This window comes from Chlorocebus sabaeus, chromosome 7, assembly GCF_047675955.1.
Source record: "Chlorocebus sabaeus isolate Y175 chromosome 7, mChlSab1.0.hap1, whole genome shotgun sequence".
Lineage (NCBI taxonomy): Eukaryota > Metazoa > Chordata > Mammalia > Primates > Cercopithecidae > Chlorocebus > Chlorocebus sabaeus.
Window position 1 is genome coordinate 137,989,622 of NC_132910.1, and position 5,816 is coordinate 137,995,437.

The 5,816-nt window shown below is 41.5% G+C and overlaps 1 long non-coding RNA gene across 1 annotated transcript; it reads left to right on the top strand.

Annotated features, from left to right (window-relative positions):
- The first annotated feature begins 4,085 nt into the window (after positions 1–4,085).
- On the top strand, positions 4,086–5,488 carry LOC119620564 (uncharacterized). The gene is made up of 3 exons (XR_005237046.2): positions 4,086–4,354; positions 4,875–5,007; positions 5,266–5,488. It is a non-coding gene; the product is annotated as an uncharacterized lncRNA (long non-coding RNA).
- The last annotated feature ends 328 nt before the right edge of the window (positions 5,489–5,816 follow it).

The following is a 5,816-nucleotide window of genomic DNA, read 5'->3' on the forward strand; positions in this document are numbered from 1 at the left end:
TAGGATAGCAGAGATTCTCTCCTTGACTCAACTCCAGCCAGCCTCCCCTGAACTCTCTTCTCCACTAGGGCCCGACCTTGGCCTATCAAGACTTGAGCAAACACTAGCATAGTTTCCCACAGCTGAAGGCCGAAACCCTCAGGTGACCCCAGTCCCCCATAAGTGCCTGTCTGAGCAAACTCAAGGCTGCCAGAAGAATTGACTGCTCATTCCAACCAACACCTGAAGCTGCAGCCCCTGCTTCCCAGCCTCTGTGTAAGGGTAGGAGCCTAATGGTAACTTGTGGCCAGCTTTGGCAAAGAGTAAATTTTATTTTTATTTGCTCTATCGCTATGGCATCCACATTAGCCATAGTGCTGCAGGATTTCACATTTCAGACAATCTCAAGCAAAATGTAATCATAGCTCCTGTGAATTGTCCATCTGCTGCACACCAGACATTGCGCTTTCCTTTATTCCCATCCACGCCTCATCACAGCCCCACAAAAAGAAAACAGCAACACGATGCACAGAGCAAGTGGCTTGGTGATAGGGCTGGTACACGGCGCGGGAGACCGCGGACCCGGCGTGGCACATCGTGGGAGCGTCATTCCGCGCAGCTCGTCAGGTTGGCCTGCATGAGCGCTTTCTGTGCTTCCAACTGCTGTCACTTCCTAAGGAGCTCAATAATGGTCAGTGGAGGAAATTCCAAGGCCGATCATATTAGAGCTTTACTTAATTTTTGATACTTGATGGCTGACAGCCTTGAAGCCTGACCTCGCCCTCCTCCTCTTTGCTCCTATCCGGGCAAGCTGATGAGATTGTCTGGGCTGCTCTCTTTCGGCACCCACAGGAAGGCTCTGCCCCACCCGGGAACCCTCACCCCAGCCCCACCTTCGAACCATCACGCCAATCTCCTTTTCTGGCTCGTTCAAGCCATTTTTGGATCTGCTTGGGAGCTGCTCCCTGATCTCCCCAAAAGCTCTCATTATGCAAGAAATAAGGCTTTTCCTGTTCTCTTGGTGTGTGTGTGGAATCACCAGTCTTGACTCTCAATCAGATTTTGTATGGGGAGTCTCTGGTACCTCCTCAGAGGGGCAGCAAAAAGATGAGCCACTGAAATGTTTAAATGTAAAGAAATCTATATTTTCAGTTCAGTTAATCTTCAGGCCATAGAATATAACTTGTCTCTCATATGCAGCTTAAAGTTAGCATTTAGTTGACATAAATGCTCCAAAATTCACTGTACATGTTGATACTAATACGTCCCATACTGTCCAGTAACTAGGCACATTTCTACTTTCATTCTCAAAGATACAAAGATTTCTGGTTTGTAAAAGTAGCTTGGAATGTTCTTTCTGTGAAAATAACACATTTACAAAAACACATTTGGTGTGCATTTCTTCTGAGGGAATATATATTTCTTTAGGGAGCTTAGAATTGCTTATGAAAACAACATAAAACCTGTCCATATTCTATTATGGCCCTATTTATACCTTCATTCCTAATAAGTATTTTGCATTCATTACTGACTTTTGACTTTGGGTGTAATATAAAGAAAACATAAAAGTATGAAATGGTGGTTACAATTTTCAGTTTTAAAAAGTCATCTTCATGTTTCTTTGGAAAAACATGTCTCCTCATGAAAAGAAATAGTCAACAAGTTCATATTTTTTAGAAAAAGTTAAAAGCACATACTGCCAGAAAAACTAAATTCTCTCAAATTATATTAAGCAAAGACAAATAAACTTTTATACATTCCTTGCTTTAGCATTCCCACAAATGCATACTTGCTTTTTTTAAAAAAACAAAAATGATCAGAGAGCACAAGAAAGTTAGTAGAAAGTAAAATTTTACACAGAAATGTAGCTGCATGTTTCAGTATTAACAGAAGTCCTGCAAGAGAATTACCATGCCGTATTTCAGTATTAATACCAATAAAAAGAAATACCAGTTTTGAGATGCAGTATAACAGCCCTCTGCTGTAATTTGGCCCGCCTTAGTGGGAGACAGTTTTGACTCCCTGTTCTTCATACACATAAAGCTGTAAATACGGCCACTTCCCTATTCAAACCCAGAATGGAAAAGTCCCTGATAAGAAAGTCTTGTTTAGCATGAATTTGTAAATTATTATTCTCCAGCTATACTTTTCAGCCCCATGTACAGTATCTATATCAAACAAGCTAAACAGATTCAATTTCTCTCCTCCGAGAATTTGTTCAGGCCATACTCAAATGTATAGGCTTTAAGTGGGGTAGGTCAGCAAGAGAACAGCCACTCAACAAGGGTAAATCTTGTTTATGAGGGTGGAAAGTTTTAATGCTTTACTTGATTCATTGCTAGACAACCTTTCCAACCAAGAGGCCACTGTTTTTACAGGTAGCTGCAAAGTATATCAAATATAAAAGAAACAGAAATAATATAAAGAAAAGAAGAAGCCATAAATAATTTCAATGTATTTATTTAAAATTGTATTAAGTAGTCCTCATTAATTTCTTAGATATTTGAGAGCAAACCATTCATAAGTTGCCTGAGGGTAAGAAACTAGCAGTACAGAAGAGGAGATAGAAATCTGAATGCAAAAAAATAAATAAAAAGAAATAAAAGAAATCTGAATGCACGCCGGCAACAGAGTGTGATGAGTTCAATTACAGAATTATCTACCAGATACAGTAGCCTCGTTAGCTTTGCCTTAACTACTTAAGTTCACCAAAGCAAACATTTAAGTTGGACATAGAAGAAAGGGAGTCAGGGAGGGCAGGGAGAGGGTAAGAAAATGGGGGTGGGACACTTTTTAGGAGTAAATGGACTGTCCGAAGCACAGAAATATGGAAGACCTTGATAGATTTTGGACAGTGTAATGAGAACAAACTGAGCAGCAAGAGGACTGTGAGATGAGACTGTGGGGCTGGTAGAATCCATGTAGAAAGACTGGTGATGGAGGTGCCTGGAAGATTGATTTTCTGTATAAGCCATGGGGAAGTGTATCCGTCAGGGTTTTTTGTTTGTTTGTTTGTTTGTTTTTTGTTTTTTGACAGAGTCTTGCTCATCACCTAGGCTGGAGTGCAATAGTACGATCTCGGCTCACTGCAACCTCCGCCTCCCGGGTTCAATTGATTCTCCTGTCTCAGTCTCCTGAGTAGCTGGGACTACAGGTGCATGTCATCACGCCCAGCTAATTTTTGTAGTTTTAGTAGAGACGGTTTTCACCATGTTGGCCAGGATGGTCTCGATCTCCTGACCTTGTGATCCGCCTGCCTCGGCCTCCCAAAGTGATGGGATTACAGGCGTGAGCCACCCCGCCTGGCCCAGTCAGCGTGTTCTGCAAGAATCATAAACAATTCCAGTCATTCTGAGCGGGAAGACGTATAGCACAGAAAGTAAGATATTTTCAGGATCTGTAGAAGGTCTACGGAGTAGGTTTGAGATCAGGCTCTTGGAATTGCATTACACTTCAAACATCACAGACTGGAGTAATAGAGCTATTCTCTCTGAGGCCACCACACTGGAACTATACTGGAAATAAGGAGTTAAAATTGGCATCTCTGCCAGCACCACCTCTCAATATTCTGGAGTCTGTATAATAGACACTGGCTGGCTGCTGGAGGCCACCTCACCAGAACTATGCTGGAAATAAGGGGTTAAAACTGGCATCTCTGCCACCAGTGCCTCTCAATTATTCTGTGCCACCAGTGCCTTCATTATTCTGAAGTCTGTATAATGGATGCTGGCTGGCTGCTGGAGGAACACCATATTTCCATGGCCTTTCTTAGCAGCAGCACCCTCCAAAACTTTCACACAGACGGACTCTGCTCACTCCTGCATTCCAAATATCTCATGAGTTCATCAATACCAAATTCTAGCATCAAAAGAATCTGGGAAATATAATTGAACTTTCCAATCTTCCCAAAGAGAGGAAAGCTGCAAGGGAGACTGAGTGAACCAACACAAAGAATCCAGCAGAAACACCATTAACTATGCTATGCAAAAAACACTTGTATATTTGAAATCTTCTAGTATTTCTTATCTGTCAATATAGAAATAGGGATGTCATAGAAAAGGCGTAAATTAGAATAGAAGTTTTGCATATATATTTCTAACCTGAGTGCTTATTTATAATATAGGAATTGGTTTCTAGGACAAGGAAGAAAAGAGAAATTGCTCTTTTATTTAATTGGAAAAGTCTATGAAAGGCGGGAGGTTCTGAGAGCTCTCCACAAAGGGAAAGGAAGCCTCTTTGCAAACAAAGAATAATGATTTGCTTCAGCTCTAGAGAAATGTATGAAGGACAGGAGGAAAGAGTTGAGATTCAGAATAAGAGTGTGATTCCGTTACCTGAAGAGGCAACAGAGCAGGAGGAATCTGGACAATCTACGGTGGGCGAACGCCACAGTTTGCAGAAGCTGGTGTTCTTGCCCATGAAGGTGAGGTTATTTAAAGTAGTTCATCAGGGGAAGACAAAGGGTACCTCCCAGGTCCATGGGAACTGGGGTGTGAAAATAGTGTCAACACTGTTTATCCAAATAATGTGTCAGCTGGAGGGGAATGGTCAACCTGGAAAAGCAGAAGTAAAGTTGGTGGGAGTTCAGCACCATCTGAGCAGAAGTGAACCCAGAGGCCTCTTAGAGCAGAATTCTTTTGGTGCAGCAGGACTGCTGCAATCAGCTTAGCCAACACCTTGATGACATTCACACTCATCACGTTTCCTCTCTTACTCTAAAAAGCTAATACACACTCAGTGACGTAGTGTTTGACCTTTCAGGTCCCTGAACATCAGGAAGCACATGTTGTGGGTGGGGTGAGAAGGAGACAAGCCCTATTGTATATATGCATGTTTATATTATCGTCTGTACATACCTTTCATGATGCCAGTGCCAAAAGATCTTTCATCTACAGCTACATAATGTTCAAGTGTACAGAAAAAGGAAGCTGAGATTGAGATACTGGAGTGTGATGAATGAACCCCAGAGATCGATGTCCTAAACATAGCCCAGTCTGCATCTCCCACATGAAGAAACCCAAGGAATGGGTAGAAATATTGTGATACTCCTGAAATCATAGTTAGGTAAATTATTCCACCACCTGCTACCTAAGTAGCATTTACCCATGCCTTTCATAGGAAAGAGAGTCTGCCAACTATCTATTGGAATAGAAAGTGAGGCAGGTGGAGGAATCTTATTTGTCAGTGTTAGATTCCTCGTGCAATGACAAAAACACATCTACATGTGAAGAAAACTACTTTATCCCAAATACTCCATGCAACTTTGTTTTCCTTTTGTCTTATTAGTCATGTTTCCACATATCCCCACTTGAGGGACATGAGATGGTGGGTTTCCACAAGGATCAGCTGGAGGAGTTTCACATCCATCTGGCAAAGCTGCATGAAGATAAGCCTCGTGTTTTCTGGGTAACTGCATTGCTCTACAGAGGCAATGCCGAATTATTTTATTTCCTCCCATCAACCTCTCTCTGAAAATTTGCGGATACAGGTTAAATGTCTCTTAACCAAAATGCTTGGAACCAGAAATGTTTTGAATTTTTCAGATTTTGGAATATTTGCACATACATATGGAGACCTCTTAGGGATAGGACCCAAGACTCAATGCAAAATTCAGTAATGTTTCACATGTATCTTATACGCATAGCCTGAAAGGAATTTTATAAAATATTTTAAGTAATTTTGTGCATAAAGCAAAGTTTTGGCTGTACGTTGACTGGGATCCATCATATGAAACCAGGTGTGGAATTGTCCACTTGTGTTATCATGTTGGTGCTCAAAAATTTCGTATCTTGGAGCACTTCACATTTCAGATTTTTGGATTAGGAATGCTAAACCTA